Here is a 25,247-nt window from a genome sequence, read left to right as displayed (position 1 = left end):
CCACACCCCTTCTCTCAAATACTGGTTTATCAGGGTCACTTAGGTGGTGGGGCTCGCTTTCCCCCCTCTGTGCCAAACAACTTGACTGTAACCTACATAAAACAATACTCTGATTAGGAGCATGGATACTGGTATTGATATTCCTATGCTAAGTAAACTGACCACAGAAATGAATGAAGGATCTATTCAGTTACCACACCATCTTACATTGGCAGAGGTACCCGCCTCTCCGACTGCCAGTCTGGACATTCAGTAGGTAGTTATAACTGGCACATGGGTGGTTATCCTTCAGGAGTGTCATCTTCCTCTGCGAACAAAACAAGTGTTTCAGTGAGTGTGTGTGTATGTGTGTGTGTGTGTGTGTGTGTTTGTACACGCCTTGATAGACTCACCCTGGTGAGTGCTCCTCCTGTCTGCATAGCAGCCCAGAGCAGATGACCAGGTACAGGCCAAAGAAGGCAGAGAGCAACACCACCACCACATAGTTCTCATTCACTTTTGAAAAGTACTGAACTGTAAGCTGACACATCCACGTAGTTGGGCATCACAATGAAAGAGCTCCCCCAAACGATGTCAGGTGGTTACACAGACAATGTGTCATCCTGGGAGTTGACTGTATACCCACCTAGAACAAGACAACACAGACAAACCCAATGTCACAAACACACATACCTACACTGACCAATTGCGTTTGTTCATAAACTGATGTCAGCAGCCTCACCCAGCAGCCAGCTATGCTCCAGGTCAGCTGTTTAGTGTTCCAGTACATGCACTTAGTGGTGAAGGTGGTGATCTGTAGTGTCAGGCCCTTGCTCCACGTTACGTTAAACAGACTGGCATTCACATACCAGGTGCCTATTTCCTTTCCATCATCTCAGGGGTGACCAGCCAGCGACAACCCTCTGAAAGACCACAGTAGGCTATGAACATGGCTTACTCTGTACCACCCAGACCAAGGCAAACCAACAGTACCTTTGAGAGCCCGACCTCCAATTACAGTGTGAAATGTCGGATCGACATGTCTTAAAGCTTGTGAGTCACCATGAATATCAAAGTAGTATGAATCTACGTACATACCAGTCAGCTAGATTGACTGAAAGCAGAAGCACAGCGGATGTATTGTTATGCCTAGCAGTAATTATGGTGGTAAATCCTCCTCCTACCTGTTTGTCTCAGGACGGTACGGTGTTTATAATGGGTGTCATTGGGTGGGGAGCCCAGGCCCAGCAGCAGCTGTAGGGACACATTGACACTGGGCTCTACGGTGAATATGACTGTGATGTTGGGGTCCGTAGTATTGAAAGAGGTCCCAGCCCGAGCCCCTTCCTCCAAGGACACAGTCGTGCCAGAGAGCACAGGGAGCATCTGGGCGTGGCAGAATGATCTATGAGAAGGGAGAGAAACAACCAAACCTATTTACATTGGTTTCCTCATCTTTGTTAGGGAAACGAGGATGAAATGACAGCAGATTAAAGTTAAAGAAGTTGGCCTATCCTGTAGCCTACCTCAATTAGCTCTGTCAATTTTTGTACACTGATTTCCTTCAATCCATCCCTTAGTACAGTAGTACACACTGTTCCTGTGATATTTTCAGTCGACGGAAATGGGTTGCCTATAAAAGTGGTCACCTGAGAGGAATAAAAAAATGTCGAATAAAATACTATTTGCACAACAAAACAGCATCATCAATGTTGTTTATCGTACAGACCTGTACATTAACAACTGAGAGGTTTTTTCAGAGAGGAATTCAATGCAGAGAGAAAGATGGAAGCTTGATGTATGCATCGTCCTCTGGCCCTAGAACCTTGTTATCCATTTGTGATGGGGTGAGGCTGAGGGAGACGAGACAAGAGTCAGGTGGCTCACATTCAAGTAGAGGACAGCAAGACGCATAGTTTTACTGGTGCTAAGTAGAACCATATATGGTTCTTTGATTTGTCCCCATAGGGGAACCCTTTTTGTTGCTAGGTAGAAACCTCTATGAAGGGTTCTGCCTAGAACCCTTTGATCCTCTAAAGGTTCTATCTAGAACCCTCTATGAAGTGTTCTACCGAGAACCCTTATATCTTTGAAGAGTTCTTCCTAGAACCCTCAATGAACGGTTTCCACCAGTCTTATAATCCTTTAAAATTAAACTCTTTATGACAATACATTACATTTATCATAAGGCCTTTCTTTGAGGGCTTAGTTATACCCTAACACAGTGGTGTTAAGAAACTCCTGGTTTACAGGCCACATTATCCTGGCTTGCAAAGTGATGTGTAGTTCCTATTGGAATCCAGCCAGAGTGAGGATATCCAACAATTGGCAATTTCAATCGCCCACAACTCCAGAATCAACACTGAATTATTAATGGAATACCAGATAAATACACAAATATTCCCATATAGGTACAGTTTAAAACATTCTCACACCAATCTTTTACATTTATCAGATTACTCAAACTCCGAATGCTAAAATGTTATAAAAATAAAAATAATAATAAACCTTACTCAGATTAAGAAGGGTTCTATGTAGAACTACGGTTATGAGTATGAAAAAAGGTTCTAGGTAGAACTATTTGCCCTTACAAAAAACCATTGTCTTTCAAAAAGGTTTCTTCAGATGAAAATGGTTCTTTGCTAGAACCCTATCCCTCCAAAGAACCATTTTAGAACCCTTTTTTATAAGATTGTAGAATTGGAGGCTATGCCAATGAGTGAGATGGAGGAGCCCCCGGGTTGTAAACACTAACCTGATCTGGTAGATGCTGCCTGTTGGGTGCTTCATGAAGAAGGGCTCATTAGATTCTGTGGTCACCACTAAGCTTTACTGCCTTATAAATCTCAAAGGCCAAATCAAACATTTCCTTGTCCTGTTTGAAGACAGCAGAACATCAGCGATGCCCTATCTATGACCTCCACTTTTGTCATATGTCCCAACACTAAAAACAGATGTATACTGTTGGTTTACAGTAGTATGTAGGCATACATTAACATTTTACATGCACCTACTGTGGAATAAAGATGAAAGTTATAATTGCTTGACCCACCACATTAGTGTCACTGTCCACGCCACATCTTTTCATTTTGAGAGTATGACTCCCAGCGCAGTCGATGATGAGGCTAGCAGTCGTGTTATCTAATTTCAAATTACTTGGAAACAGTAGCTGGGCTCCCTGTAGTAGAAGCTCAAGGTATTTTATCTGCTGAAGAAGGGAACACAGGTTAGGCCCATTAACCAGATTAAGCACTATCACTTATTTAATCATATTCACTGTTTGCTGATTTGATAACAATACATCTCTGTGGTGAGAGATAGCACTTTGACTGAAAGGTTCCAGTGGCCCTAAACTCTGTAATCTAATCCGCTGACCACACCCCTCTTACTACATGTCCATCGTCATTGTGATCTTTACCCCGTTGGCGTCTGTAGGCTCTCCTATAGCCATTTCCATTCTTTCCAGTTCCATTTGAGCCTCCTGAAACGAAACAGAGGATAAGACTATAAAACTCCCAACCACTGAAAACTATAATTGTGACAAATATCACACTGCACTTTTTAACACAGCAGCATTTCTGACCTTGAGGGGAGCTCATCCATATTGGTCACCTTATTCTCCATGCTAGACAGACTCCTTGACATACCTGTAGGATAAGAGAGAGGGGGGAGAGAGAGAGAGAGGGAGAGAGAGAGAGAGAGAGAGAGAGAGAGAGAGAGAGAGAGAGAGAGGGGGAGAGAGAGAGAGAGAGAGAGAGAGAGAGAGAGAGAGAGAGAGAGAGAGAGAGAGAGAGAGAGAGCGAGGAGCGAGGACGTTTAGTTCATGGAAGTACATGATTGGTTAAAACGGTGAAACAAATTTGCCACCATACTTCCCACCAACTCACGGTTGACTTTAATTTGATGGCTTCTCTGGAGTCTTGATTTGCCACTTGCTCCTTGTTTGTCCTATGGAAGTCAATAAGAACCATTCAAAATCACAATACCTTTACTGACACTGCACCATAGGATTACAACAACGGATAAAGCCCACTAATAAAAGCCACTTACCATACTCTTTGATGCATTTGAAGAGAAATTCAAATCTGTAGAACAAGCACACATTTCATGCAGGATATCATTGAGGCCTCTACACTAAATAAGGAAAGAAAACGTTGCAACATATCTGTTTACAATAAGAATCAGGACACACTATATTTTTTTTTAAGGCATGTTAAAATGGGGTTACTGAAGGTGTATGTACCCAGGGTGCAGAGGTATCCACGCCGGGCACTGCAGTTGGTTGAGGTCACCAGCTGAAAGGGATCCATCATCACATATGTGCAGAGGAGCGGGGTACTCCCATTCCCCTTAGAAGGACCATTCTCTCCTGTAGCATTATACACCACATACACATGAAACAATTATTTGAAAAGCTATGAAATGTACTGTTTTCCTTATAATACTGTTATTTTAATATTCTGTTTTCCAACAACAATGTATTATTTAAAATGTCCTTATATTATAGCCTGATGGATCAAGTGTGAAAGCTTGGTTCTAAGCTTACCCTATGGCTATGTTCCAAGACTATGGTGGAAATATGGTTATATTATATGAGCTTATGAAAATAATGGATTTCGCTGATATCATTTGATACTGATAATCTGTCAATAGTGAAGACGTGCTTCTCACATGGTAGCTGTCAGAGTTTCCAGTTAAGACATGCTTGTCATTTACAAAGTGCCTCTGTACAGCTCAGAAATTCCTTTATGACCATAAGCAGTGGTTTAATTATGATTACTAAACTTTAGCATTTAATTACATTTACATTCACGTCATTTAGTAGACGCTCTTATCCAGAGCGACTTACAAATAGGTGCATTCACCTTATAGCCAGTGGGATCACCACTCAAATTCAATTCAATTCTCATGGTTCACGAGAGAGCTTAAACCTGAGCAATCAGCAGTTGAAACAATAACAAAGCGTAATCCCGCCACTGTTTCACTAAAAAGCTGAGGGATGGGGCTAGAGAAATGTACCCACTGGGCAAAAACTGGTTGAATCTATGTTGTTCCCACTAATTTCAACAAAAAATTCAAAGGTGATGAAGTTGAATCAATGTGAAAAACTGATTGGATTATTTAAAAAGTCATCAACGTAAGGGCATTTTGTCATTTTTTTCACCCAACTTTTAATATAAACTCAATGACATGGTGACATTTTTCTTTTGATTTCATGTTGAATTCATGTAAGTTGACAACTCAACCAAATGTAAATCAAAACTTGACGCGGAACTGATATCTGTGTCCAGTGGGTAACCACTGTCAAATTAATAGACAGGCCTATGAACACAAGGACTGGCCATCCATGATATCAACGTTATAGTTTTAAACATGTTTTGAGGCTATACAGTGTTTTGTTTTACATTTAGTTTGTTTACAAACATTGGAGTAAAACAAGCTTATATTTTGGGTTTTGATAGGGGTACGACACTTGAACTGAGCTCATGAGGCATTTATAAGTCATATTCTTCAAGAATCAATGGATACATATAATTAATTTATAATTTATGTGGTCCTCTGTAGCTCAACTGGTAGAGCACGGCGCTTCAAATCAAATCAAATCAAATCAAATTTTATTGGTCACATGCGCCGAATACAACAGGTGCAGACATTACAGTGAAATGCTTACTTACAGCCCTTAACCAACAGTGCATTTATTTTAAACAAAAAAGTAAGAATAAAAACAACAACAAAAAGTGTTGAGAAAAAAGAGCAGAAGTAAAATAAAGTGACAGTAGGGAGGCTATATATACAGTAAAATAAAGTGACAGTAGGGAGGCTATATATACAGGGGGTACCGTTGCTCAGAGTCAATTTTAATCGTCCATTTTATTTTATCTTATTTGTGCTTGTAACGCCAAGGTAGTGGGGTTCGATCCCGGGACCACCCATACACAAAAATTTATGCACGCATGACCGTAATTCGCTTTGGATAAAAGCGTCTGCTAAATGGCATATTATTATTATAAGTCCAAAAATATATGTAGCTACAGCAGATTGCCCAGTAATTTTTCAATTAGAGCTATAGAAATCAGTGTCAAACAAAACCTCTGCAAAAGAAAGGGTACAGCCTGGAACCATAGTATAGAGTGGTTTTCTAGTGGTTTACCAGTATTTTACTCACCAATCACCGACCCCTGGTACTGCCCTAACACCCCCGTAGCCACCCACCAAGTGAGGTTCTCTGTGTGTCTCTCTTTTGAGAAGTCCTGAAGAAAGCTCTTAGTCTTGCAGTTCAGGGCCCTCAGAAGTTTCCCTCCTCGCTCCTTGCAGGACTCCTGGGCTTGAGACCAACTCTTTGGCTTTTGAGAAAACTCATAGGCCATATTCCTGAACACATGTTTGAATTCTATAGAAGTGGCATTATCTGCATCATCTTCACTGCATGGTTACTGACGTGTAGATACAATCCCAACAGAAATCCACAAAAGAAAGAGGCTTGTATGAACAAATCCATTATAGGTGGTAGAGATATGGTAGCCTACAAACTGCAACAGTACTGCTCTCAGAAGAAAGGCACACTGCCCATCTTATGGAAATTAGAAAGCTTTCTTTTAGAAAAACGGTGAATACCTCTTACTACATTAGGAAAATCACTGCAGACACTCAAACAACATGCAAAGTGAAAAAGTGCCTTTACGCCACTCAAGGGCAGAAATGTTGAAGAAAAACCTTTCCCAATCTACTCCACTTTACAAGTCAATTTGATGTAGCCTAATATTGACATTGAACAGGGTTGTAACAATACATCTTTGGTTTTCAATTGGTTTATGAAATTAATTTAGGCTCATACGCTATCCTTTAATTTTAATCGTCCATTTTATTTTTATCTTATTTGTGCACATTTATGCAGAGAATTACTAGAGTTACTAATGAGTCCTTTGTCATATTCATATTAATTTGTTATATTCATCATAACAAATTGTAATGTTTATTATGCAGAATCATCATTGAACTCATCATTGTGGTCCTCTGTAGCTCAATTGGCAGAGCATGACGCTTGTAACGCCAGAGTAGTGGGTTCGATCCCCGGGACCACCCATACGTAAAAATGTATTCACACATGACTGTGAAGTCGCTTTGGATAAAAGCGTCTGCTAAATGGCATATTATTATTATTTAACTCTTATTTGACATTTTCAGAGCTGCCTTTGAACTATCGCGAGATTACATTCAGGAAGTGATTCTCGGCAATGTGAGAGAAAATGCTTCCAGACATTTTCAAAGTGATATAACATCCATGGCGGGACAGCTGAAGGTAACATCATTGATGAAACAGTGATGTTTTAATCGTTTGTATTTGTCATGAACAATGTTTTGACTATTTGGTAAGCGAAACTGGACAGTAGCCACTTCTACGTTAGCTACTGCAATCAGAGTGTTGTTGAATGAAGTGAGCTTGCTAACTTTGCTTGCTACCCTGCGGCTAGTTAAGCTTGTTCATGTAACTAGTCTTTGTTAAGTGATAAGCTAGTTAACTGTTTGCTGGATGCTGAATGACTAGACAGACTCAGGCATGCTGAATTATACCCACTGGGTTGTACGCATGGGTTGTTAAAAGCTGGTAGTCTCTCTGGGTATTCTGGTTCACTCTCCCTCATCTAGTGATTGAACAATTATTGCAATTTCACCTGATGTGCTTCAACAACAGTATGCCAATTAGTAAACATCATATTTCCAGTTTATTCCCATCACATTGTTTAATTTTTGTTTGCAGCGTCTGAAGGACGCAGTGAAGATCATAGGGTCCGGCAGCGTCCTGTTTTGTCTCCTACCTTACCGCTGTGGGAGATGAGCGCTTCTACGCCAACCAGCTCATGCCCTTGCTGCAGAGGATTATGGGAGCAGAGACAGCCCATGTCATGGCTGTGAGGTTCATCGGCCTGGGTCTGGTGCCTCAGAACCACTACCAGGACCCAGCATCACTGGTTAGTGTGGAAGGAGGTGTCCTCTAGCCTGGCATGCAAACTGATTTTGCTATGTTCGACTGGTTTGACCTGGCTAGGTTCATTCCTGTTTGACTCCTCACTTACACTGAATTGCCTTTGTGCTGTCGTAAGATTAGAACGGAATGTATGCTTTGTTTGAGATTACCTTCACTCCCACTGTCTCATAACTCAACTAGCTAGTCAAATCTAATTTTAAACCTTTTTAATCTAAGTTGTGACTGTTCTTTTGGTCACTGTGTACTTCCATGGAATTTAGGCAACATTTATACCTGGTGTTGTTAATTCTTATCTCCAGGAAGTGAACGTCATGGGCCGTAAGTTCAAGAACCCCATAGGGATAGCAGCAGGATTTGACAAGCATGGGGAGGCTGTTGACGGGCTGTATAGACTAGGCTTTGGCTTCGTGGAGGTGGGGACCATCACCCCCAAACCCCAGGAGGGGAACCCCAAACCACGTGTGTTCAGACTGACCACTGACCAGGCGGTCATCAACCGGTACGGTTTGAATGAATAAGACATGGCTACTGAACCATGGCATGGCTGACTGTCATTCATTATAGACAAATGTTTTTAGCTTGTGAATTCTGTGTTGTTATCAGGGTGTTACACTGCCACCTCCTTGCGCTCGCTTTCATACTCTGAAAGGTGCTGTGAAATGAGATGCCATGGCATGGTTATACATATTCATGAGTTGTTAGAACACAGTACTTTGCGTATATGAAAGGACATATTGGTTGTCAGAGAAGTTCATCCTCAAGCTCAAGAAAAAGCAGCCCAGATCCAAACGTAAATCAGGTATTTGTAAATAATTGTTACACAGTAAAGAAGTCTGCATGTTGTCATGGCTGTCTATGCTTGCTTGACATCGTTCTAAACATTTAAGAGCAAACCACTGGGGAAAAAAATCTGAACCATCCCATTTTCTTCAGGGATGGGAGCGATAATTTTCTGTAATTTTCTTAAGTGTTTTGAATAGTAAATTCTAAACAGGCTGACTGACGTTGACACTGCCCTAGCACAACAACATACACTACCGGTCAAAAGTTTTAGAACACCTACTCATTCAAGGGTTTTCTTTATTTTTACTATTTTCTACATTGTAGAATAAAGTGTTAAACAAATATTTTATATTTGAGATTCTTCAAATAGCCACCGTTTGCCTTGATGACAGCTTTGCACACTCTTGGCATTCTCTCAACCAGCTTCACCTGGAATGCTTTTCCAACAGTCTTGAAGGAGTTCCCACATATGCTGAGCACTTGTTGGCTGCTTTTCCTTCACTCTGCCGTCCGACTCATCCCAAACCATCTCAATTGGGTTGAGGTCGGGGATTGTGGAGGCCAGGTCATCTGATGCAGCACTCCATCACTCTCCTTCTTGGTAAAATAGCCCTTACACAGCCTGGAGGTGTGTTGGGTCATTGTCCTGTTGAAAAACAAATGATAGTCTCACTAAGCCCAAACCAGATGGGGTGGCGTATACGCTGCAGAATACTGTGGTAGCCATGCTGGTTAAGTGTGCCTTGAATTCTAAATAAATCACAGACAGTGTCACCAGCAAAGCACCCCACACCATAACACCTCCTCCATGCTTTTATGGTGGGGTGGGAAATACACATGCGGAGATCATCCGTTCACCCACACCGCGTCTCACAAAGACACGGCGGTTGGAACCAAAAATCTCCAATTTGGACTCCAGACCAAAGGACAAATTTCCATTGCTGGTGTTTCTTGGCCCAAGCAAGTCTCTTCTTCTTGGTATTCTTTAGTAGTGGTTTCTTTGCAGCAATTCAACCATGAAGGCCTGATTCACACATCTCCTCTAAACAGTTGATGTTGAGATGTGTCTGTTACTTGAACTTTGTGAAGCATTTATTTGGGCTGCAATTTCTGAGGCTGGTAACTCTAATGAACCTATCCTCAGCAGCAGAGGCGGTAACTGGGTGTTCCATTCTTGTCGCGGTCCTCATGAGAGCCAGTTTCATCATAGTGCTTGATGGCTTTTGCGACTGCATTTATTTATTTTTTTAACCTTTATTTAACTATGCAAGTCAGTTAAGAACAAATATTCACTTTTACAATGACTTACCCCGGACAACGTGGCTGCCCTAGGGACTCCCAATCACAGCCGGGATTGTGATACAGCCTGGAATCGAACCAGGTCTGTAAGTGGCGCCTCTAGCACTAAGATGCAGTGCCTTGGACTGCTGCGCCACTCGGGAGGCCAGGAAAATCACTTGAAGAAACATTAAACGTTTTTTGACATTTTCCGTATTGATTGACCTTCATGTCTTAAAGTAATGGATGGACTGTCGTTTTCTCTGCTTATTTGAGCTGTTCTTGCCATAATATGGACTTGCTCTTTTTGCGAAATAGGCTATCTTCTTTATACCCCCTACCTTGTCGCAAACACAACTGATTGACTCAAACGCATTAAGAAGGCCCACCTGTTAATTGAAATGGCATTCCCAGGTGACTACCTCATGAAGCTGGTTGAGAGAATGCCAAGAGTGTGCCAAAGCTGTCACCAAAGCAAAGGGTGGCTATTTGAAGAATCTCAAATTTAAAATATATTTGGATTTGTTTAACACTTTTTTTTGGTTACTACATGATTCCATATATGTTATGTCATAGTTTTGATGTCTTCACTGTTATTCTAAAATGTAGAAAATAGTAAAAATAAAGAACCCCCTTGAATGAGTAGTGTATTCTAAAACCTTTGACCGATAGTGTAGTTGGGTTAATACAGTGAGCTCCAAAAGTATTAGGACCATGACAATTGTGTTGTTGTTTAGGCTCTGTATTGGGACAATGACTATGGTTAAAGTGCAGACTGTCAGCTTTAATTTGAGGGTATTTTTCGTCATATCAGGTGAACCGGGTTTAGAAATTACAGCACTTTCTGTCGTAGTTTCCCCATTTTAGGGACCAAACGTATTGGGGACAAATTCACTTACAGTATGACTTATATTAAAGTAGTAAAAAAGTTTAGTATTTGATCCCATATTCATACACACTTTAATGACTATATCAAACGGTGACTCTACAAATTTGTTGGATCCATTTGCTGTTTGTTTTGGTTGTTTCAGATTATTTTGTGCCCAATAGAAATTAATGGTAAATAATGTATTGTCTCATTTTGGTAAATTTTATTTAAATAAGAATAGAATAATGTTTCTAAACACTTCTAAGCCATTAATGTGGATCCTACCATGATTACGGATAATTGTCGTCGTGAATTTCTCATCTCTCAAATTCAACCCTAAGCTTGAATCATTACAGAGGTTGTAAGGCTCTGGTTTTAATCATCAATGATTCAAGGTCCACAACCCACAAGTATTATCTGTATATTTATTCCATGGGAGCTCTGACGCAAAAACACAAACATACGATTTTATACCTCCTGAACTTGACTCCTCCACCTTTAGGTGGCTTTTCCTAAACAGTTTCCCCTTCCCCTTCACCCTTGAATGTTTTACCCTCTGTTAGTGGTTGACACTTACAAGATAATTCTAACATTTATACTGTATTTGGGGTGAAATCCTTTAGTCGTCCATTCTTAAAAATCCAAATTAATCTAACAATCCACCCCTTTGACTAAATATTCCCACATTCAGGATAAATGTATTTGCTAAACATGATTAATCTCAGAGATCACACTCAGAACCTAATAAACATTTCATCCAATTGCGGTCTTTCAGGGTCCAAAATCCTCGTCATCCACCAAGCCTGGAGGATAGTTTTTCACATTCCCTGGTCAGAGTCCGAGTCAGTCCATCTCTCATCATTGTTTAGATACTGCATTTCACCAACACCTGACTCACCAATTCTCGGACACAGGGAACAAGACAACAACCACATAATACAAGAATACCCATACAAACACTGACCGCTCTAAGATGGTGGCTGCTAGGGTTTTCCATTTACCAAATATTTCATCAAACCACCCCTATCTCACAATGTACTAACTTCTGAGTTCAGTTCCATCCCTTCATTAGTGCAGTTAATTCTGTAAGAGCTCTGGTGATCTCCGTCCCATCCAGTGTGGTGTTGTTAGGGATAAATGTGCAACAATGGCTTATCTTTCTATAGACACCGTCCTTCTGCCTGATCTAGAACCAACCTCTACCCCTAAGTCTTATGAGCGGGATGTGCGGATAATCGCTCAGAGATCCCCTTTACTGCATCTCCTAGTCTGATCAATAAATCGTTGTTGGTTTTTATATAATTTATCCAATCCATATTTTTGTTTATTGTCACCCTACCAGAAAAAATTTTGTAGTAAAACTCTCCCATATTTGATTCTAGGAAGCTTTGTATTCGTCTGGAACACCCCTGGGGATGCCTATACCATCTATCCAAATTGGGCTCTTCCTTCCTGACCTATATTTCTTTTCTCACCACACATCAGTCAGAGGGATGGTTAGGCTCCTAATTTTTTTCCTCCTTCCTTATCTAAATCAGTCACATTAATTATCTCCTTACAGCCATCAAATCACCCAGTTGCGGGTGCCATTTCTATGTCTGTAACACTGATATTTAGCTGGGAGTTAAAGTGAATCTGGGTGGGCTGGCCCAGTATATCAATTTTACCACAGCCCAATCCCTGGCAATTTGGCTAAACCAATTTTTGATTGGACCCCCGGGTCTAATACACAGGAAACATTAAGCCTTTCGGCATTGAGGCGGTCAACATTGTCGGTCGCCCAATGGGGACATGCATAACAGTTGGTCTCTCCCAAGGCCCACTATAGCGGTATCTTCATCCACTTGTAACCAGATTCTCATCAGGGACCCACCTCCACTTCCCCTTGGTTCCATTCTTGGAGGAGAAAAATCTTTCATAGTGAACGGTGTTAGTCGAATTGACTCCTGGATCATCCCTGGGACTGGGATTTTACTCGGTCTATTGCTGTTAGTGGATTAATGACAGTACCTGTGCTTTCGAGCATATCTTTTGACTCCAATCAAATGTAATCTTAGACAAGTATCCCATCCGTATTTGTCCGTGCTAGCCCAGTAAGTTATTTTCGTATGTCCCTCTTTAGTGACCCCCTATCAGTTACTACCATCTCCGTGGGGATGTCGTTATACCTTCTTATCCTCCATCTGGACGTCCAGCCCCCCCGTCTCATATCTCCGTCCCCAGTATGTCTAAATACCTGCCAGGAACAATCCGCCAGGGACTCTGAACATAAATACAATGGGATTTTATAATCCCACCTTGCTTCTTATCTGCCTGATAAGATCCCTGATCCTAATTTCTGAATCTTACTCCCACCCTTCTCTGACCCCTATTTTGTAGATCACTTTCGTCCCTGAGGACGTGTCAGTATGCTCGGGTTGCTTCCCTTTTATTTCTTAATAATGGTAAGGCCATAAGCGTAATTGGTGCGAGGTGGTGGTGGATCTTGACATACCAAGACTAGTTGCCGAGACTATGATGCAGCTCAGGGTCACCCATATTACCCAAACCGTCCAACCCTCTCCTGTCTTGAGTCCTTCTGCTCGGTTACCACCCCATACTCACACCTAGGAACACACTACAGTGATGATAGGTCTGGGTAGGGAGATCTTCGTTGACAGAGGTGACCCCGGACCCTGTGGCCCCAGTTCTGCTCGCCAACTCTGCGTGTGCTAAGCTTTGGTGCTTGTATGTGGTCTTACCTTCTTGCAGTGGGGTAACATGGACCCAAGTTCCTCTCTCTGCTATTCTAATGGCCAAAGGTGGTGACCAAACATAACCTGTATAGGGCCCTTCCCAGGGTCAGGCCTGCTTCCAGTTTTTCACTTCTAGTGACTGGGATGCTCACCAGTCCCCGTTGGTTAGATAGTGGGTTACCTTCTCCTTTAGTTCACCTGTGGGGCACAAAACCTCTGACATACGGGTGTGGTTAATAAACTATCTTCACATGTTCAGATTAATCTAACAATTTCTGACTGCATTCTCTTTTAGACTGTATCTAAAAACATTATTATTTTTTAAAAGTATTTTGTCCTCCCTTCGAGTATATTATTTAATCCTAAATTAGCCTCTTCCCCCTCTTGACACATAGTTCCTGCTCATGTGTCAATATTCTTTCACTCTACCTAACATTCCCTTAGCGTAATTTATCAACTAATTGCCCGGCCGTTTTCATTTTGAGATTGTCTTTTGCTTCGTTATTGCTCCTCCCACTTCCTTTTTGTCTTTTATGGCGGCTAAATTCGACTTTCATTCAGTTCAGAATCAATTAGTAATCCAATCAATCAATCTCTTATCTTCAAAAAAACACTTATGTTTAGTTCAACCTCTGTTCTGCCCTGGGCTCTCCCGGGCTTGGACCTGAACTGATTGTTGGACATGACAAGTCCATATTTAGGTCACCTAAGTCTTCTGCCTAGCAACAAAGAATAAAACCCTCTATGTTCAGTGGGATTAACCCAGTTATCTCTAATAGCCCACCAAAAAAACCCCCATCATCTTTAAATCACGACCAATGTCATATCCTCTTTACTCTCTACCATTTGGGTAACATCCCTGATATAATGTATGCCTCCCTAGAGTTCCCAATGATTTTACCATGGGCGCCATTTGCCTTCCCATAGATAAAGATCACTTAATTTACCCGTATGCAGTACATAATGGAGTACCCAAGCTTTACAGCAGTCTATCCTTACCAAAAAAGCTCATCATTCTTCATCTAATTTTTTTTTCTCTAGTCCCTATCTACCTGATCCTATTGCTAAATCAATGATCAAGGCAATAGTTGTCTGCGCCTTAGATTGTACATTCCTCTGATTACTGCAGCTTATTCCATTAATTTTGGGTTCAAATATCCCCCAAAAAACCGTTCCATGAACTGTTGAAAATCCCCTAAATTCAGCCATAACAACCCTTTATAAACATCATGCTGGGTGTGTTTTTTTATTTGAAAAACCCAATTGAAAAATAACAATCAAAAGATAGTTAGGCTCAACGAATTTGGTAGCTCCCTCTTATGACCCCTAAATACGCCCCACTTCACTACTGCTCCCCCTTGCCCTGAGCAATATTCCAATGAGAGATAAGCTTAATCTCTTTCTCCTGGTTCATACATTTTTGTTAACCTCTCAATTACCATCCGTAATCTAAAGATGGTAGTACATACAAACATGATACAGATATCCCCAGTCCTAACCGCCAGAATAATGTTTGTATCAATTCCCAATTCCCTTTATAACTAATCCATAAAATCACTCAAAATTCCTCGAGTTATACAAATGATTATTTAATTGATTACTCTAAATCTGCCATGTTGATCTCATTTCAAAATGATCCATTATCAATTATTTGATCCACCCCCCTAAGAAAATCTCTCTCCCCTTCTATTCTGGAGTTCTACCTCTACCAGCTAACTTCCCCTAGTGGCCATTAAATACTCAGCTCCCGTATGTTCTTTTTCTTACTCTATCTGTCTACTATTCCGCTCATGATGGATTGCATCTCTCTTGACCTCAAGCTACCCAAGTAGTTCCCCATCCCACTAAAAGTCCTCTTAATATTCCTGCTTATTTCCTTGGTCATTTCGTGGGTCCTCTGTAGCTCATGCTGGTAGAGCACCTGGCGCCTTTATACTTATGCCAAGGCAGTGGGCTCGTCCCCGGGACCACCCACACACACAAACATTTCTGAGGGATCATGACCGTAAGTCGCTTTGGATAAAAGCATCTGCCAAATGGCACATCATTATTATATTATATATTTCCCTGTCCCTGGAGGCTCATAGGTATGCCATATACTGTCTTCCTGTTTACATTCATGTACTTTGGAGAAGTCAGCATGTCGTTTGGTAATGTTCCCTTAAATTATTGCACAACTCAAAGTTATTTTCCCAACATATTTGCCGATCATTTTGCCCATGGTAGGACTGCTCCATTCGGCATCCCCTGCAACCCACTGCCCCGAACAGCTGTTCAATCTTTCCCCAACTAGGGTTTCATGACTGCCCTCTCAATTTCCCCTGTGTTTAGCTTAAAGCTTAGCTGCTAGACTCTCCAAATCCCTCCTGGATCCCTTATTTTTTTATTCCTGTTTTAGGGTGTACTACACCCTCTATAGCTCAACTACCCATCTCGCTGTGTCCACGCCTATATACATCCAGTGTGTCCTGGTGCTTGCTCCTCCCCAGCCCTTGGGTTCGGCAAGGCTATCAAAGGGTACTGGTCATCCCTTTAAACTGTGTATTTCCTCTCTACTCTCCCCCTGAGTTCTGTAATTTCCTTCTGTAAAACTTCTGCTTGTTCTCTCATCTTCTCGGTTTGTTTTACCTAACCCCAAACAGTTGCCTTCTCTCCATTTATTTTATTCTCTCCTCCTTAAACTGTGTACTTATAACCAATGTTTTTTTCAATCCATCATCCTAATAGTAAAAAACGATATCCCATTGTTCACATAACGAAACCAAATTCTTTTAGAATCCACCATTTATTTTCATCCAACTGGTGTTACTCAACCTATACAATAAAGTAATAACCATTTGAATTCATCAAAGCACTTCCTCTCAGTAAAAGTCTCCCAACTTCCACTTTCCCGCCAACCAGAGCCACAAATCATTCTCCTTGTCCTCAACTCAACCCTCACAATGCCACGCTACTTCAGCCATCCAATTTCTTGAACTGTTCTCTCTGATTCGCCCTAATCAATAAAACAAATACTTGATATCGTTGATAAGCATACACTTAAGGATGATATTCCACAATGTCATTCGTACTTGTAACATGGTTTTCATAGACCTATCTAGAATACTACTAGCTATCTTATGCAACTTTTTAATACCGTTAAAACTTTCTCTCTCCCACCCATTCCTATTGAATAAGTGAGTTTTTAACTCCAACCCACGCTCCAAATCTTCCCTTAGCATTAACCAACCAAATACTAAGTAGTATCCGGTTACCATTCATCTCAGCCGTTGAATTCCCTCATACACAATATTTCACCTTGCCAATTAAATGCTCAACACAACCATAATAGTTCAATGCAACCCTCTATTGGTTCTGCAAGGTCGCTCGCGGACCAGAGCGTCTGCCAAATGACCAAAAATGCAAATGTAAACTATCTTCTCTACTTCACTCATGACGTCGTCTACGTTTGAGTGGAAAGTTCATACATATGCATCGTTGGAATTTTATAGGTACCTCTCAAATAATCGCGGGTGTTTTTGCAATTCTTAATTGACACCAATCATTTTTTCAAATCATTTTACCCGTTGAACCAAAAATCTGACTGTCCTGATTCCTTTCTTTACCCTGCAGTCACGATGGTTACAAATATTCCTGTTACCGTAAAGCAAAACTCCGGCAAAAAAACACTTGCTCTCTCTAGCCCTCCTTTCGCTGTTTTTTTCAAATTCATTTTATATGCATCTGCCTAATCATATAACTTCTAACTTTTCAGATGCCCAATACATTCATACCTCTTCTCCCAAATGGATCCATAAAACATAATTTTTCGATCTCTTCCCTAACATATATCTTTCATCCCCACGTTAATTCTCGGACCTCTTTAGAAGATGTATTTCCCATGGTGGAAAAATAAAAATCCCTTCTAGTAATAATTCCGAGAAATTATTCTTCTAGGAGCTTCATTATTTTAGTGGTCTTGAGCCAATGTATGATCTGCTTTTGTAATTAACCATTTAAAATTATTTAACCCCCTAACCCAGAGTTTTTTATTTAAAACTCCGGTTTCATGAAAGGGTCTCGATAACCATTTTTTTCTCACGTGACCAAATTTTTTTTTAGCTCCTTCCTTGAAAAAATTCCATCACGTATACTGATGGATTCTCAAGTCTCACACGTACACAACATTAAATACAGTCATTTGCTAAACCTATTTGTAACCTAGAGGTCGTGAACTGCTCTAGTTTCATGAAACACACAGAGTTCTCAGTAAATCTCAGCCGTAACGCGACTTTTTGACCTGTTTTTTATGTATCCACAGCACACGACAAAAATCATCTTTCCCTGTTCATATCGGCACTGTACCAGTACAGTCTCAATAAAAACTAGTTTACATTGGTGATGGCCTTTCACCCCTGTCATTTTGGACTAGATTATTCTGGTAACAGCTATTTACCTAGGGTCAATTGCGGACCCTCCCGTTTCGTAATAATTTATTACTTCCTTGAGATTTTGGTAACTATTCTCTGCCCTCCATTCCAAGAATTACTATTCTCATACAAGTTCAAATCATTTCACCAAAATCCATGAATAAAAATTACTGACCTTTTCCTTGCAGTTTGGATTTAAATGCTTTTTCAAACTCGTGTAACGTCTTTATCGTTCATAAGAGTAATCACCGCCCGTTTTATAACCTTAACGTCGGAAGGCCAGGACTATTCTCCACGGATGCAATCACCCGCCGTGCACGGATTCGAAGTGTCCTTAGAACGAGAAAGACGTATTTAAGCTCCGCCAAAGGACCAATCTGTCATGTGAATTTCTATCTCTAATTCAACCTAAGCTTGAATCATTACCAGAGGTTGTAAGGCTCTGTTTTAATCATCAATGATTCAAGGTATTATCTGTATATTTATTCATGTGGAGAGCTCTGACGCCAAAAACACAAACATACGATTTTATACCTCCTGAACTTGACTCCTCCCACCTTTAGGTGGCTTTTCTAAACAGTTTCCTTCCCTTCACCCTTGAATGTTTAGTACCGCCCCCTCTGTTAGGGTGTGGGTTGACAATATATGATAATTCTAACATTTATACTGGTATTTGGGGTGAAATCCTTTAATCATTATTCTTAAAATCCAAATTAATCTTAATAATAATCTTGAATGAATTGTGAATAATGATGAGTGAGAAAGCTAGACGCACAAATACGGTATCATATCCCCCCCCCACCATAAAACTAAATGCTAACCTTCTGTTATTGTGGTAATGGTGAGAGAATAGATGTCTTGGGGGTATGATATGAATTACCTCCATCATTATTCACAATTCATTTAGGATTTTCCGTAAATGGTACATCCACATTAATGTAGTAGAAGTAAGCTAAAAATATACTATATTCTTATTTACAATAAAAGTGACTCAAATGACAGCCCTAATTATTTACCATTCATTTCTATTGGGCAAAGAATAATCTGAACAGCAAATGCATCCAACAAATTTGTGGAGTCACAAGCTTGATGTAGTCATAGCGTGCTATGAATATGGGACCAAATACTTAACTCTTTACCTACTTTAATACACATATAAGTGAATTTGTCCCAATACTTTTGTACAAAAAGTGCTGTAATTTCTAAATGGTTCACCCGATATGGATGAAAATACCCTCAAACTAAAGCTGACAGTCTGCACTTTAATTGTATCATTTCAAATCAAAAGTGCAGGAGTACAGAGCCAAAACAGCAACACATTTGTCACGGTCCTAATACTTTTGGAGCTCACTGTGGATGGAGCCACGTTGTTTTTCTTTGATGTCATGTAGTCAGTAAAATGAGAACAAGCATTCGTGATATTAGGCTAGAATCAATATGATTAATTCAATTTAGCATGGACCATATGCAGGTATGTGTGGTGCTCAGACTAACAAACCTCTCATATATTAATATGCCAGAGTTCTTCTTTGACTACTCGGTGTACAACAACACGCTTCCCAGAAGTTAAAGTCAATAAGAGTGCATAAGAAGAGCATGAAATAAAGGCCTCATTTCAATATGGTGGTGTTTATTACAGTTTTACTCCACTGACTGAAATTATTTTGCCAAAAAACACATCTGGATTTCATGTATCATGGATTTTAGTAATCAAATGAATTGAATATGCACTCTAGACAGTCAGGGATAAACACATACTGTATCATAATGGCATGATAAAGGAATGGATCCTAAATTGCTGATAGTTGCTTTTTTGACATGTATGGAATTTTGTGTATTACATAAACTTAACCTCTTGATTATGTTGAGGGTATGTTTCAGATATGGGTTCAATAGCTGTGGTCTTGCAGCAGCACAGGAGAGACTAAAGGCAGGAGAAGGCACCCAGGTAGAGCTGACTAAAGGTGCTAGAGAGACAACTCTGTTTTCTGTCCTGTCTGTCAGACTGATAGGTTTGACAGCGCGCTGATAAATGTCTCCAGGGGCACACAGCCAATTACCACTACACTAATCCTCTGCCCCTATTTTATATGGACATTATCTTTCCCCAGGCTCAGAGCGTTCCTAATACCAATCACACTCTGGCAGAGGAGCTTGTAAACGCACAAATGATTCTCCAAGTCGAAACAGTACTAGCCTATACTGTCTTGTATTGACAGACAAAAAGCAAAACAACTGAAATGTTTTTGTCAAGTGTTATCGACAAAACATTTTGACCTGTTGTATTTTAAACATTGCTTTATATCTTTAATGAAGAGCATTTGGTTCAAGTTTCAAGTTTGATTTAATTCAATTTGCCATATTTTTCAGTAAAATAGAGCATTAGTAACAAAATGTCCCCACTGATTTAGATTGGGACATTAAGCCAAAATCACACGGGGTGATGTCCGTCAACGGCGCTGAATTTGCGCGTGGCGCAGAACAGCAAGCATTAATTCACATAGACCACGTAGCGTAAACCAGTTATTAAGCCGTATTTGTCGTGGAAAGCGATTATAAAACAGTTGTATACTCTTGAAATCTTAGTTACCTCATTCCTCAAGTTTTCCAGCCATAGTAGCGTGGACTATATGCCCATGATCTAAATCAAAACAGGTAGACTGCTGTATTGTTTTCTCAAATGGGTAGTCTATTTGTCAGATAAAACCATAGCCTACAACCAATTTACTTTTTAACCATACAACTTTACTTAGCAAAGTAGGGAAGATCATAACAATACCTAGAATTCCCTTTCTACAAACGAACCACTCAATCTCTGGAACAGATTTCATTAATTTGAACTAAGGCACTCACTAACCATGCACATTGTTTGAACTGTATTTCAATCCAATCGGCTGTAAGCAACAACGGTGATACTGTCAAGATATGACATTGACAACGAGATATATAATTCAGAAACACAATCCCGTTTATAAATGTAGAATGTCATTGCGTTCATGCATTGCTACACCGTTTTTCATAAGGACTAGCCTATAGGCCTCCACATAATGTTGGCTTGCAGTTAAACTTATGAACACTAAATAGACACTTTTTAACTATACATTTCACAATTCCAGAGGTAACAATGCACCAACAATCTATTTTTGGACAATTTATCAGCTCATTTTACCAGCATTGTTCTGCGTAGACGCGAGAGAAATTTCTTGCTTCCCAACGTCTCGGGAATCACACCGACAGCGTATCGCAAAATGGTACGCAGCATCATCTGGATATGTGTGCAACAAAAGTTCAACATTCACCTTCTGCTACCGTTTCTGTCAAGCCGTCTCACATACAGTTTGACGACATACGTTCGATAAATCCAACTTATGCACCACAGAACGGCAAGTCTGCCTCCTGCAACTCAATGCTGCAAGGCGTAACACAGCGTTCCATTGGAAATTAATGGGACTTCTGGCATACCAAAACACAATGACTCGATGTGATCAAGGCGTAATTTGATGCGCTATACGCTAGTGACGCAGTGTTGACGCTTGCGGCCTGTCTGTTTTCTCTTAATTCACTCCCATGCATTCTATTTACGTTCTGACCTTAACCTCTCCCAGGGACTCATACTGGAATATATGCTGCTGTCTGTGTGTTTTTAGCTGGCTTGCCCTGGCATCAACCTGGGAAAGAATAAGCTGTCCCAGGATGCAGTGGCAGACTACCAGGAGGGGGTGCGGGCGCTGGGCCCACTGGCTGAACCTGGTGGTGAACGTGAGCAGCCCCAACACCCCAGGCCTCAGGGACCTGCAGGGGAAAAGGGGAACGCGAAAACTGCTGTACAAGGTCAGTGGCTGGCAATGTTTGACTGACCAGATATGATTTATTTATAACTTTATTTAACCAGGATGTCACACTCAAATGTGATATCATAAATTGTATTTATTTTATGTTTGTAGTGTATGTATCATTGGCTTTCCAGAGAGCATGTTGTTGCAACTTTTCCTTTATTGAAGTCTGGTGTTTCCTGTTCAGTTCCAACTTTGTTGACATAGCTGGTGATGTTTTAATATGGATTTCTATGTCAAAAGATAATTGACTTCCCATTTAGACAACATACACATCACAAAGCAAGCAAGCACAGCACTGTTTGGATTGAACACGATTAACCTTAGAGAAAACTGCTTAGGTGTATTGCTGTTGTTTGGGCTTCATGTTGTGCTGTACATTGTCACATCTCATTGACCTGTGTGGATGTGATGGATATCATTGATTGTGTGTCTGTGGTGGCTCATGTCTATATCCCTGTACCCTCCTGTCTTCCCCCCCTGTTCCCCCTCTCCCATCCAGGTGCTGAAGGAGCGTGATGCCCTACAGGGGGGGAGCAGGCCACCTGTACTGGTAAAGATCGCCCCTGACCTCACCGCCCAGGATAAGCAGGACATTGCTGATGTGGTCACAGAGGTCGGTCAGAGCCCTCACAGGGGTCAGTCAGAGGCCTCCACACAGGGGGTCGTCAGAGGCCTAGCCACACAGGGTCAGCTCAGAGGCCTGGCCACACAGGGGGTCAGTGAGCATGTAGTACTCCCCAAAGACGATTGGGGTTGCTTCACTTTGGTCATCCGGTTTTCTCCTGTTTCTCATCTTCCTTGCCACACTTCCTCACCCCACGTAGGTCAGCGTTTGTGTTCTGTAGGGGGCGCATATTAGGAGCAGTCTGCTGGGCCGTGGGGTCTTAGCCACAGGGACTTATCACCAAATTGATTTGAATGTATTAGTGCGCCTAAGCTCCTCTCCACTCTCTATGTTAAGGGGACTGGAGAGAGTGTTTCTGCTTTTCTGTGTTTATGGGAAGCGACAGACTCCAAAATGGGAAAAGGGAGACCGATAGGAAAGTACAGCAAATATTTGAAGAGTATTAGATACGCCACGCTAAATCTGTGTCAGACAGTCCATTGGTGAGCTGTGTCCAACATTGATGGCCAAATTTTGATCTTTTTCCCACTAATCTTTTACAATCACAGAGCTAATCTGATTGGTCAAAAGACCAATTAGTGAAAAAATATCAGAATTGGGCTTCCTGTCTAACGCAGCCTGAAGTGTATTCGATTCAAGTGTGCCTGGAACAATTATACGCTACTAACTCCAATAGAATACAGGACTCACTTTTTAACAGATGGGTTACAAGTGTCTGTATCATGAAAAAAGTTAGGATTTGTTCATCTCCAATTCTCAATGATTGGATTGCCTAAATTTGTTTGATGTGGTGTTATGGGGTAATGTCAAATAGGTAATCATGGTTTGTGTTTTAGCTTGGTGTGGATGGGCTGTTGGTGTCCAACACCACAGTATCCAGGCCTGAGACCCTACAGGACCCCAGAGTAAAGAGGTGGAGGGTTGAGCGGCCAGCCCATCAAGGAGCTCTCTACACGCACTGTGAGAGAGATGTACAGCTTGACAAAAGGTAGGTAGGCTCCGTGAAGGATCATCATCACTGCTGCAGCTGATACTGGCCTGATTGATTGATTGATTGTGGGCTGGGGTGTATAGAATGTTCTCTTTATTCACCCAGTATTGCTCTTTCTCATTGAAGGTAAGGTGCCAATCATTGGAGTTGGGGTGTAGCCAGTGGACAAGATGCCCTGGACAAGATCCGTGTGGAGCCTCATTGGTCCAGTTGTACACCGCTTTAACCTATCAGGGTCCACCAGTTGTCACCAAAATCAAAGGGAACTAGAACAGCTTTTAAAGTAAGTGTGAACTTGCATGTGTTTTTTTAATGTGACTTAATATGTGGTTTATCTAGTCAAATTGCTTGTATTTGTCGGGATTCTGACGTTATCCTATGTTTACAGAGAACAAGGATTTGCAAGTATATCGGATGCTGTTGGAGCTGACCATAGAGGTGCTGACGGGAGATTTCAACAACAGTCTAGAGAGGGACAATGATCAGGATCAGTCGGCTCTACAGGTTAGACTGACTACCATACAGACTGATGCCTTTACTTGAAGTCTATAGTACATGAAGTGGCTTGTAACGACTGGCTAGAATGATATCTTTGCACACAAATAGTACGGCAGTAACAGCAGTATTGGGAACCTGCCCCATTTCACGGTTCTTACTGCATCTGTTGGTTATTGGCCAATGTAACCGTAAGAATGGTTAAGTACCAAATGACACCAAAGTGCTAACAGTATTTTGACATTAGCAGTCACATTGTCATGTAATGTATGTAAAAGAAAATCGAATGTTTTAAAATGATGTTAATATAATGTGTGCTCTATTCAGAAATACTGTGTGCTTATTTATGTAACTATGTGAATATAGAAATTGAACATTTGTTCACAAAGAACTTGGTTTCCATTCAGAGTGCTTAACTGCAAGTCCCTTGTAAATCGCTGAACTGCTACCCACATAATGGAGACCTCATCTGAAATTAGAAATCACCTAGCAATGAGCGGAATGACAATTACCGACAATTACCATTTAACCTTGCGGAAGTAGTCAGTTAAACACTGAGGAAATATAACAGCTTTGACATTTAAAGAAATGGCAATAGCACAATTACTGGCCTAGTGTCAGAAGGCTTTAAATACACATGATCACACTGTAAGATGGTAAAAACTGCCTTAACTCTCAGCAGTATAGCACTATAACTGATGAGAAGTGTACCAGAATAAGCTTCAGAGGTCAGTGACAAAGAGAGCCAAGTCCAAGAAGTTGCACTGATGGTTCTTTGTCCAATTCCTGACCTGTTGCGTACGCTGAATTGAATTGTAATGCCTCCTGTTATGAGTGTAATGTCAAGGGGGTACTTTATGTATGTTAAGTCATATATATATTAAACCATATAGTTCAGCTATTTGAGAAACATGAACCTTCGAGCACACGCCTCAGGCAATAATAAATGTCCATTTCAATTCTTATGTCTTGACTGTCCATATCTTATTTTGATATTCCACACTCAATGTGCATGTTTTTGGGTGGCACGGGAAATGCTGTAATTGATCATCATAATCCTGGTACTCCTGTCATTCTCAGAACCTCGCTTGTACTTCTTCTCCCCTGCCAACATCTGGTGTCTTGGAAGTTGACCTCTTTAGAGATGATCCACTTCATGGCCCTTAAGGCCTTGTGTAAACCCTGTATGGTATTATAGCTCTCCTTCAGTAGTTACTCTCTCACCTCCCCCTGAGCAAATGTTTCTGCCAGAGTTTGTCCA

The 25,247-nt window shown here is 41.0% G+C and overlaps 1 pseudogene; it reads left to right on the top strand.

Annotated features, from left to right (window-relative positions):
- The first annotated feature begins 7,261 nt into the window (after window positions 1-7,261).
- LOC123481021 lies at window positions 7,262-24,223 on the top strand (annotated as a pseudogene).
- Window positions 24,224-25,247: the final 1,024 nt, after the last annotated feature.

Source organism: Coregonus clupeaformis, chromosome 32 (assembly GCF_020615455.1).
Source record: "Coregonus clupeaformis isolate EN_2021a chromosome 32, ASM2061545v1, whole genome shotgun sequence".
Classification (NCBI taxonomy): domain Eukaryota; kingdom Metazoa; phylum Chordata; class Actinopteri; order Salmoniformes; family Salmonidae; genus Coregonus; species Coregonus clupeaformis.
This window is presented reverse-complemented; position numbering and strand designations above follow the sequence as displayed.